We start from the raw sequence: 12,489 nt of genomic DNA on the forward strand, positions 1-12,489 counted from the left end.
GAAGCTCATGAAAGATCAAATACCTCTCTATGCTTGGTGGAGAATGCTCTCCATTTGCTATCACTTGCCTTCAAACAAAGTGGTTTAGGACCAAATGATTCCTACACATGTAGGCTGTGATCACATAAGAGATATCATATATGGACTTCATAAATGATTTTCTTTAGAGATTTCGAGTGTCATGCCTCCAAACATAGGGCAAGCATGGTACCCAATTATTTGAAGACCTACATGCATAAAAAGGTAATTAGGCATGCATAGATCACACCAAAAAACATGTGCACTTAATTTCATATCAAATCTACAAGCACATACCTAAGCACTCCCCAAATCATGGAAATTAATACATGGTCCCCATCAAAATTCCCCTAATCAAAATGTCATTGATATGCCTTAGAGCTCTACAAATATCAAAGCCACGTATGCCCCTCCATAACTTCTCTATCAATCATGCCATGTATATGCCCATAATCATTGCCTTGTACTTCCATGGGCAAGGAGGGCAAGTAGCCCTTCTTATATGTTAGCCTTGTGGGACGTTGTACCTCACCAAAATTATAGGCCACGTTGACCAATGCATTGAGCATAACCCAAAAGGATTCACGCCATCCATCATGAGCCCAATATGAAAGTTATTTGGCTCTTTTGCAAAGTCCAATCACATGTCATTTATGTGCTTCCAAGTAGCAAAATCTAGAGGAATTCTCAAAGCATTATCGATAGAGCAATGTGTAGCATACCATGTCATCAACTCTGCTATGGACTTGCACCTAAACATATGTAGTATTCTCGTGGTGATAGAAAAGTGTCTCAAGGCCTTTACTGGGATGCTTTGACCTTGCAAGTACTACCTATAATGATGTGCCCCACACCTTGGACAGTTAATGAAATGAAATCATTATCACAAGGTGGATATTATTATAATCCATCCCAATTCTTGTCAACATCTTCTCTGGTTGCAGGCAATATCTTTTGGAGCAACCTATATATGCAAAAAACATTAAAAATGTGATATTAATAATTATTAATATAAGATCCAAACATCAATTGTTATAATTGCACTAACCTTAATAAGGTCGAGATACTGGTGTTTGACCAACCATATGTCGCTTGCAAATGAGTTGCAAATTTAGGATTGAAAGGCAAGCCTGTAGTTTTGACATCTGAGCACCATCATAAAAGGGTGTTGATTGCAAGTCCCACATGATGCTCTTGAGCTCTAACATCATGTGTAAATGTGATGTCATGCCTCTAAAAATTCCATCCATCATGTTGTCCATACCCTCATCTCATATATTAGGGAGACTATCCTCATCTCAAACATTAGGAAAGCCATCCTCAGGATCTAAGCATGATCTGTGCCTCTCTCTAGCCCTTCTTGAAGCTTGCCTAAATGTCCTAGATTGTGTGGCCAAGTCAAGTGCAACCATGGGAGATGCAGTTGCTCTCTCACCCTCCTCATTCTATCATGGATGATTTTTTCATATTAGTTTTGTTAAGAAGTGAAATTTTTATATTGACATCGAAAGTTTGTACATCCTAATAAAAATAAAAATTTGAAACATTCGCCAAGATTTGAAACTTTTTTGTAAAAATTGTAAAAGTTTTGCCAGGATTTGCATATTTTACTTAGAAATTCAAATGAAAATGTATAGAATTGTAGTATATTTTGTTAATGTTATGAAACTTAAAAATTATCATGATAAACTTTTGCCAAGATTTTATATTAATATAAAATCATAGCTTCGATAAAAACGTCCCTGCATTCTATATAATGTTCTGATGTGAATAATATAGTGTATGTGTGTAATGTGATGCAATCATGTACTTAAACAACGTTGACTCCTGAAGATCTAGCAACATTAATAGTAGGAATTGAAAAGCCCAAAGATCAAAATAAAAGCCCAAAAACATTAGTGCTATATTTTCATTGGTATGAGCATCGTCGGTATAGAAATCACTATATATTGATCCCTATGTGCTTTTTATCTAGTTCCTATAATAGAGAAAAAGCACATAGGTATGGGCATCAATATAGGCATCAATATGTACTGATGCCTATGCTCATACTAGTGAAAATATAGCACTAATGTTTTTGGGCTTTGATTTTGATCTTTTTGGGTTCTAATTTTGATCTTTAGCATGGCTTTGTATGTATATAGATGGATAGGATGAGTGGAATCTCATTAGATGAAGGCCTAAAGCCCAAGAGCTCTAGTTAGTGTCTTATCCTTACACATACTACAAGCCTTTTACTGACACCCATACCAATGCTCTTGGGACTCTTAGGAAAAACCAAAATGCTTTTCTGCCTCATTCTAAAATGTGATGCTTTCCTACTCCCTTTCCTTCTCTTTCCACATATTTTATTGATCCCTCTCCTTTTTTCCACATTCCATCCCTCTTTTTGCATTCCCTTCTCTTCTCTTTTTTGAAATCGATCGCTCATCTCTTTCTGCATTCTGCATTCTATCCCTCTTTCCTCATTCTTTCTTCTCTTCTCTTTTCACATTCCTCTTCTCTTCCCTCTTGCCCTCTTTTTGTACCACTCATCCTTCCCTATCTCTTTTCTACATCCTTCTCTTCTCTTCTCTTCTCTACATCCACCCCTCTTCTCTTTTTTGCATTTCGTTCCTCTTTTTGTATCTCCTCTTCTCTTTTCGCATTCCATCCCTCGTTCTGCATTCTCTCTACATCCATCCCTCTCTCTTTGCATTCGATCCCTCTTTTTGTGTTCCATCTCATTTTTGCATTTTGCACATCCCGTATTCCCTCATCCATAATATTTTCTTCTCTTCCTGTTTCTCTTTCCTACATTCCATCTCTTTTCCCTCTCTTTTCTACATTCCCTTCCCTCCTTCCCTCTTTTTGTACGACTTAGCATTACCCTATCTCTTTTTCAACCCTTCCCTCTTTTTTCAGCTTACCTCTCTTTCCCTCACTTTTCTTCTCTTTTCTACATCCATCCCACATTCTCTTCTTGTATCTTCTCTTTCCTTCTTCTCTATATTCATCCCCCTTCTCCTTTCTAATTTCCATCCGTCTTCACTCCCTCTCTCTTTTTCTTTGGTTATTTCTTTTTATTGATTTTGTAACTCAAGTTTTGTTAATTCAATTTTGTTTCTTTGCAACTCAAGTTTTGTTAATTTGTTTGTTTATGCCTTTTCAATGTAATAGCTATGTCTAGTTATTTTTTACCTACATAAAGTCAAGCCATTCAATAGGCATCTCACATATGAGTCTTGATGAGATTGTATCTGCCATGACCCCTAACTAGCTAGAGGCATTGCATCTAGTATAGCCATTAGGTGCTAGAGGTATAGGACACAAGGGAGGAGGTGTAGGAGGTGAGGGAGGAGTTGATTAACATGATCAAGAGGATGAGGAGGATGAGTAATTTAGCTTAGATGTAGCCACCCTTTGGGAAATTTTCCATTTTTTATCTCTCATTCATTTTCGTACTACACTGCTTTTGCAAGTGAAATTTTGTAACAATACATAATGTGAGAGTTTTAGACAATTTAGCATGTTGTAGCTCGAATGGCATGTATTTATTTTTGTTCTACCTTGTTTTGAAAGAAAATTTTGTTAAAAAAAGATAGACAATGGGGCAGAAGTGGATTGGAATGAGCCCCATTCTGCTCCATAAGTTTAAAACAAAAAAACCACAGCGTCGAGGCCAGATGGATATATTGACACTATCAAATACTAATGGATACCATTGGGAATTGACACCTATATTGATGTCCTATTTATTATAGACATGCTGACATTTCCCTTGGTAGCCAAATGTAGTTTTTGTCAGAATGTGTGTCAAAAACTAGCCAATACCCTATAGTGAGGTGAAATGGTAGAGAAGCAGGGGAGAAAGAGAGGAAGCCCAAAATGCTTAGCAATGTAGGGAGATCTTGAGAGATTAGAGAGGGAAGTGAAGATGGAGAAAGAGAGGAAGGGGGATGAAGGGAAAAAATACAAACAAATATTATTTGAGAGAATCAGGATTGATACTTACTTGGAAGTATATAAGAGTGAATGCCTTAGAATGTCTGCAAAGCAATAGAGAGATTGGACGCCCATAGAAGAAATAGAAACATAGTTTTTAAAGAGAAAGATGGAAATTCAAAGGGAAGGGGTGAAGCAAAGAGTAGCAATATGCAACTAGACCAAGAACAAGCAAGAGGTACATTCTCACCTTAAATGCAACTTAGTATACTCATTCCAAACATGTTTTCCCTTCCATGCATGCAAAAAAAGAGAATGAAATGAAGAAAACAATACAAGGGAATCCTCACCAACTTAGCAATGTAAGGAGAGCTTACTTTAATGTCAAAACTAGGTCAAAATGGGTGGGATGGAGAGAGGAAGAGAGGATAGAGAGGGAAGGAAATCTCAAGAGGATGGAAAGGGTGTAGGAGAGCTTGAGCGCAATAGAGGGCATAGGAGCTTGAGCTTGAGCTTGCATGTGAAAGAAAGGGGATGCAATGATCACATCACTTTACTTTTAAAAAGTTGTGAACAATATTAGCTTCATCAAGTGCCCCAAAAAGTTCACAATTGTTTATATATCCACCAAAAACAATTTCTAGATGTTATTCTGATGGCAAATGTATCAATGATTATAATGACACTTGTAAATTGAAATTGTGATGGTTTTTTTTGATAGACATATTGACGCTTAGGGTATTCAAAATCTTCCTTAAAGATCACATGTTAGTAAGAGTGAAAATCCACTCCATGACTGTCAATGCATGAAAGATCCATTGAACCTCCTCTATGCAAAGTTTGATCTTGATTAACTTATATAATGAAGTCTTCTTAAAAACTTACCATATAAAATATTTGGTAGTTTATGTGTACTATGATGCTGGCACAAGAAAACCATCGATATTTTAGTCATTAATTATGGTGGCATTCTTGTCATTCATTCTATGCGTCAATATACTAGTCAGTATTTTTATTGACAAAAGTATAGCAAATATAAATTAATATTATTTTTTCATGTTTTTAAATAAAAATATCAATGAAAATACCATTATAAATGTGGAATTCTATGCTAGCACTGTTAAAAAAAGAAAAGGAAACTAATTTTTGATACCTACAAAAATTATATCTACCTAAATTTTATATCATGTGGAGGATAAAAATATTGAGCACACGGGATTAAAATACCTTCACATACTTATGACTATATTAACAAATGGATGCCATATTACAAGTACATATCATGTGGTGAAGAATGAAATGCCCTCTTATAAGAGATTAATTAGTTCATGAAGTAGTTTACTCAAGGTTGCATCTTCAACCAAGTCTATCATGCCAAATAAGGCTATCTCTATCGAACCTATATCTTCTAGATCTATAATGCGTAAAATTTGATCCTATGATGGTGATCATGATTTAAAATTTCATTTCACATCCATAGTGTGACACCCCCCATTGCAAAAAATTTAATGGTTCAAGATCCACTTTTAAAAACAAAGAATTTCTCCTTCATCAACATACCAAAAAGGTTCAATTGGTCATCATAATAACAACAGTCTGAAGAAGGAATTTTTTATTGGTGGTCATAATAACAATAATCTAACTAGCAATCCCTATGTAACTAAGAAGATAATCCATGCACTTATAATGACGCTTTCTTGTCTAATTTTTGTTGTTGTAGGGACAAACAGATTGGTTGGGTTTGTTTCTTGAAATCTATTGCAACATCTAGAGCCCTCTTTGTGCTATGTTTTTGCACTCTACCCTCAAACAAAGGCTTCTTACTGGCAATTGAGTTTTCCATTACATCTTCAAGCATGCAGAAAGAATTAGCCTCAACATGCATGCACTAGCATTCACCTCAAGCAATGTGTTCTTCAAACGATGTGTGACAGAGGCCAAGTGCAATAGTAAACTGCAATCATCACCTAAAATTACACAATTACACTCCATAGTTAGATTGTTAGTCCCTCAAAGAAATACAACCAAAAACTAGTTAAGGTAGCTTTCACACTTGTCCTCCCTCGTACCCAAGCAAACTAGCCCATTTTGTAATAGCAAGCATGGAGGGATATGCTCCTAATATGTCTCTCTATCTAATGACCATTCCCATTTCATTTCATGCTAGACAAAGTTTTTTAACCTAAATCCTTTTCACTATTATTAACCAAATAAGGACCCCAAGTTTTACAGTGGGAAAATCCCATAGTCGACCTCCATCCACCAATACCATTGGGTGTGTGGGTCTGTGGGCATGTATGTTGCTAGAATTCCAAATGTCTAGGGACTTTTGGCTTCCACCATGTTATAAATACCTTGCTTCAATAATTTTGGTAAAAAAGCCATGCCAACCTTAAACCCCTCCAAATCCTAGTCTTCATTTGTAGACACATGCCCACATTGTATTAATGAGCTTTGTTCTCATGACATCCAAGTGTTAAATGGCCAATTATAATATGTTTTTATCGGTTGCTGAAATACCTTCAAACATTGCATCGTGCAATCCATGCACTTGTAATCTCTGCTGTGGGGCCCACATGCATGTACAATCTTGCCATTCCCCAAATGGGCAACCCCATCTTTGACAAAGCACAAAAATAGTAGGGGGATGTATTTCTTCACTTGTGATTCCATCCGCTCACCCCCCCATCCATGTTTAAGCATATGCACACCCTATCTATTTTACCCAAGATGATCCATAGGAGCAATCCAATTTAGGGGTGGTTAGAATTGGAAATTCCTCTCTTCAATATATGCCCATGAGGGCCTCATGGAGCTTCCACTAGGGATGCCTATCATTCCCTCTCTAAAGGAATCCATACCTGCAATCGCCTCCTGTCTTTCCAAATCTTGCTCATCTTCCCATTGAATATCATCCTCATCCCATTCAATGTCATCAAAATCTTACATGAGCCACACTAGGTCATGAGCAAATCTTGGAGTGAGAGTCAACCATGTGATTGCCATACATAGGTTCAACCCACATGTGAACACATACATGTGTACAATAGCACACACGAACACATTGAACTATAAATACACATTTTAGGCAGACACATATGATCACCATTGCTTCATAGACTCCATTATAGATGAGTGCATACCTGCAAGTGATATTGGAAATCTGATTCAATCCTCCATATCAGGGGTTGGGCTCTGTTAGGCTGAGGAACCATAGTTGTAACATAACACTACAAGACACTGGACGCTTTTTGACGTTGTCTAGCAATGCTTCATGGGCACGGGCACAAAAATCATCGATAAGGTTGGTGGGCAGAGGAGGTGTTGGTATTAATGATGAAATGTTAGTTGGTATAGGCATCGATATGCACATCAATGTATCATCGATATATATTGACCCCTACACTGACGCACATACCGCCTACACCAACTCTGACACCATCATTGATATACTAACTTTGAGTTAAATTTTCCATACCGATGTTTTTACATAACATCATTTCAAGGGAACCCAAAATAATTTTGGACCACAAGTTTGGTCATTTGAAAGATAAAAAATATAAGATTATGTACACCAAAATTGAGAACAAAACACTCATATATTGATGGTGAACTTAATATACAAATGTAAAAAATGCTATTATAAAAATGAGAGGATCAAAGACACGGAGCCTCATTGATGTCAAAACAATCAATTAGTAGCATTTACATTGATGGCTTAATCTTGAGCCAAGTATTGCATGCCAAATAAGTCTATCTCCAGGTTTACATACAATTGATCACCTATATCATCATCCTCTATTCTATGTCTACCTAAGACTTGACCCTCAAGTACACCCTCTGAGTCTTCCTCTTTCTCCCCAATATCGTGATCTCTGTCATTATTGTCACCTTCTTCTTGGCCCATATCATCATCTTTATCCTTTTCCCCTAGATCCATTGGCCTCATTAGTTGGATCTATTGGTGTCATCTTCGTATCCACATCCATATCTTCTAAAATATGTTGCTTTGAGGAGCAACTTGGACAATGTACCACCATTTTGGATCCAAACGATCCGGATGAAAGACCACCTACATTGAAGATGCAAATTAAATGCCATCAATTATATTAATGTATGCTTAAGTATATAAATACATATATATGAACATCCTACCAAAAATTGTTTGAAAATGAATATATTATCTTTTAATCATTTCATTAGTATGTACCTTTTCCCAATGATCTAGAAGAAAAAAAGTATCACTCTCATCGTTCTAGAGTCTGATAGAGTCAATGGTAGAGAAACCCTTGACGTCTCTCTTGATTGTAGCATTGGGACCATTATCAATAGTTTTAAACCATTTGACATGAAGAATGAAAATACCAAATCATTTAAAATCATCTTCATAGATGTCACGTATGGTCCCACAATAATCTATCTACTATAAGGAGAGAAGATTGGTATCAGAAGCACTTGCTCGACTATCTTGTATGAAGTTAGCCATGACTCCCCAATCATAGGTGAGTCTCCTTGAATTTATGAGTTCCACACAAAAATGCCATCCATGTGACCATACTGCACTATACTTTTTGTACTACAAAACAAAATCATTAAAACAATGAGGATGCATTTTGTTGCGATTGTGACCATAAATACCCAAATTAAGTAGAAAGGTAAGAAACTTGCATATGGCATACATATGGCTGCAAGCTTTGGCTCTCGATTGGTTATTTCCTCTCCATCATATTTGGCTTTACAAAGAGATTCTCTAAGCCAATCATGTGACATGTGTCCGAGGAGAAGAGCAAGGTCCACTGGATATGGTACCCTTCACCTGTGGATGGCTCTAAATCTTGTCCTTTCATTTATTATTTCTGTTGTGGCCTCTTCATATCTCTCCACCCATTTTTCATCTTGGGACTATTGAGGATACAAAACTTGTTAAATTTGTCCCTTTACTCTTTGCTCATCTTTCTTTCAATCCCTTTACCTTGGGGAACCTCGGCAATGACACGGTCATCGTTCTTGATGTTCCAAGCATGTGGCATATATGGATCCATGGATGCAAGAAGCTTCGTGATGTATACTAATAACTCTTGCACAAGCCATCCCTCTACCATGTTTGCTTTGGGTGTAGATCTTTGCCTTGAAAATCCCTTTAAAGTTTTCATAAACTGTTCAAGGAAAAACATCCAACTATGAATGGTTCCTGTAATCATGACCTCACCAACTACATGTACAAGGAAGTGCACTTAAGCCGTCATCATGCTTGAGGGAAAGTTCTTGGAATCGTTGTTTGTATTTGGCTCTTTCTAACATAGTAGTGCGCTTTTGATGCTAGACAAATTTGGGAGCAAATAAGAGTGTGATGAGTTCATCAACAAGATTGCTAAGAACCTGGAGCTGGATGTGGCTTGGCTTGTGCTCATCTGAAGATATTAGACCATGTGACTCAAAATTAATCACTTTAGGCTGCTTCTACTTTTTTGGTTTTTTGGTTCTCTTAGAGACTACCCTATATGGCCTATGTACTGAATGTTATGTCCATTCAGGAATTATAAATACAAATACCATCCGATTCTCTACAAAAAAGAAAAAAGGACTACTCCTCACTATTGCAACTATACAATCGTGGGGAGCTTGTTTTTGCTTTGGCTGTTTTTGTTGCAAAAATTGCATACCAAGATGACACTATGCACTGTGTGTCATTCGGTGGCTCACTCGAATGTGGGACATGCAAACATGATCTTATCAAGGAGTATGCAGCAAAGAGAAAGTGTGAATACCGACTTACGATGAAGCTGCAAGCAAACTCCATGGACTTGAATGTTGCAAGATGCAAGAAGATTTCTCTTGATGTTTTGAGGTACTTCAAGCAATCTACACAAGGTCTACATGAGGAGGCAAAGGTTGACATTTTGAGCACCCAGTATTTGAGAGCTATAGGTTTCATGTTCATAGGCAGTTGCGGATCATGAACAAGGTTTATTGATAAGTGGCCTTTAGAACACCCTCAAGTACATAAAAAATCCCAAAAGCTCTCAAGAGTTGTTTTTGAAGAGGGTGAGCATGATGATGGTCATGAATACCAAAGCCCAAGCCAAGAAACCAAATATTGCATCTACGTTCTCTTCCGTTGAGAGAATTTCCATTTGCTCAATAGAAAATTTCCATCATTTGAGAAAGACTTTCATTCATTTCAATTCTGATTTGAGAAAGATAGAGTTCTACTTGTAGTCTTCTTTGTGAGATATTCTTCTTCTTCAGGTGAAAGATCTACTGAGAGGGAGAGAATATATTTTTGTTCTACTCCTATTTGGTGAGAGAGAGAAAGAGAGTTATAGACTTCTAGTCTAAACTACAACTAGACTACAAGGGCTAATCCTCAACCAATTCGAATGGCTCTAAGTCCCAACAATCCCACAATCTATGACTTTGGTCCTTAGTGCCATCAAAGGGATTTGAATAGCAGTGCTATAGGTAAAGCAACCGAGCTCCATCCTGCAACGAAAGCTTCAACCTTCAACTCCAAGGACCTCCTTCAGCAAAGGTAGCTTTACTCCTTCAGCAAAGGCATTTTGGCCAGCTCGGACAACCAGCAAGCCACCACAACTAAGGCAACGGCAAACAAGGATCTTATCAGCCTAAAGGCCTCAACGCAGCTCTATTGCCTTAAGCCCATGCAAAGGCTCCAATGACGCAAAGGCTCCAATGTAGTAAATGGCTCCAAAGACTCTCTACATTGACTACCTTCAGCCTCCATAGATGATATCTCCTCCATCGATGAGCATCCTCTCCAACGGTGCCTGCATCTTTGCAACAAATGCTGCAACGACCTCCAACATCACCTCTAGCACTGTTTACATAGTACATAGCCTTGCTCCATCACAGATCCATAGCCAAAGGCCACAGCCAAATGATTTCCTAGAAGATCATATAACGAGACTTGGTGACTCCAGCCAGGTTGACTCCAACTATGATACGCCTCCCAAAGCCTTCTACGAGGCACTCCTCTACTGCCCACTACAAACAACAATGAAATTCCAAAGAGTGTAGGTGGTGACGTGAAGAGCAGGTAGTGGGAAGACACAACCATAGAAGGAGCTAGGGGCGATAGCAAGAACAAAGGAGAGGCACAAGCAATGTGACCTGCAAGAGCCTCGACTCCAGCTTCATCCACACCGCATGCAAAAACGATGATTTCTTACCTCCAGAAGTTTTCCACAAATTTTCCTATGACACGTGGTAGAGATAAGATTGAGTGTGGTTAAGTTACTCTATAGTTAGGTGGGTTTTCAATCGTAGTCTTAGTAGCTTGCCCCGTGGCACATAGACACAAGTCTGGTCAACTTATGTTGAATGCTACTACTGTGGCAAAACGGGTCATATGGCTAAAGACTGCTACAAAAAGCAGAATGACATTATGAATGGAAAATTATAACAAGACAATTATGCATCTTCTAGTAGACAGGGTGATGATAGAAATGAGCATCTATTTATGGTGCAGCACATGACCAATTCTATGACAAGTGTAGAAGAAAGAAATGATGTGTGGTATGTTGACTCAGGTGCGTCAAACCACATGACAGGTCATGCAGAATGGATGCAGGATGCAAGGAAAATAGATAGACTAGGATTTGTGGAGACTGGCAATGATACTGCACATCCTATTGTGCAGATTGGTAAAATTCCTTTGTCTATGCAGGATGGGAAAAAGAAATACTTGTTTGATGTATTTCATGTCTCGAATATCACCAAGAACCTGGTTTCTATTCGTCAAATGGTTGAGCAGGGCTTGCAGGTCAGATTTAGTCCTCATGGATGCTTTGTTGAGGATATGAAAAATAACGGTTGCTTGATAGCAAAAGGAAAGAAGAAGGGCAGGATGTTTACGTTGGATGCGAACATGCCTGAATTGAGTGTAGCAATGTTTGCACATGGGACTGGTGTAGTTGTAGATATTGATATCTGGCATAAACGCATTGGTCATGTTAATGTACAACGACTTAAATCAATGCAAGCCCAAAACATTGTTGCAGGATTGCCTAAATTCAAGGTTGCAGAAATGCATAAAGTATGTGAAGCCTGCCAATTTGGAAAACAAGCAAGGAAACCATTTTTTAGACATGTTCAAGAAAGTAAGAAGCCATTGGAATTAATCCACTCTGATGTGTGGACTACTAAAGCTGCATCTATGGGAGGCTGTCATTATTTTGTCACTTTTATTGATGACTACAGCAAAAAAGTTTGGGTGCATTTTATGAAAAAGAAAAGTGAAATGTTTGGGTATTTCAAAGCTTTTAAAGCTACGGTTAAAAAAGAAATAGGCTTGCAAATAAAATGCCTAAGGTCAGATGGAGGGGGAGAGTACCTCTCAAATGAGTTTGCAATCCTGCAGGAGCATGGCATAAAGTAGCAATATTTATGCAGTCATACCCCACAGCAAAATGGACTTGCAAAGTGGGTTTATAAGGTGAACCACAATGCAGATGGTTCTGTGAACAAATACAAGGCAAGATTAGTTGTCAAGGGGTATGCACAGACATATGGCATTGATTATGAAGA

This window comes from Dipteris shenzhenensis, chromosome 29, assembly GCF_047967505.1.
Source record: "Dipteris shenzhenensis isolate YYH24624 ecotype China chromosome 29, Dip_SZ_1.0, whole genome shotgun sequence".
Lineage (NCBI taxonomy): Eukaryota > Viridiplantae > Streptophyta > Polypodiopsida > Gleicheniales > Dipteridaceae > Dipteris > Dipteris shenzhenensis.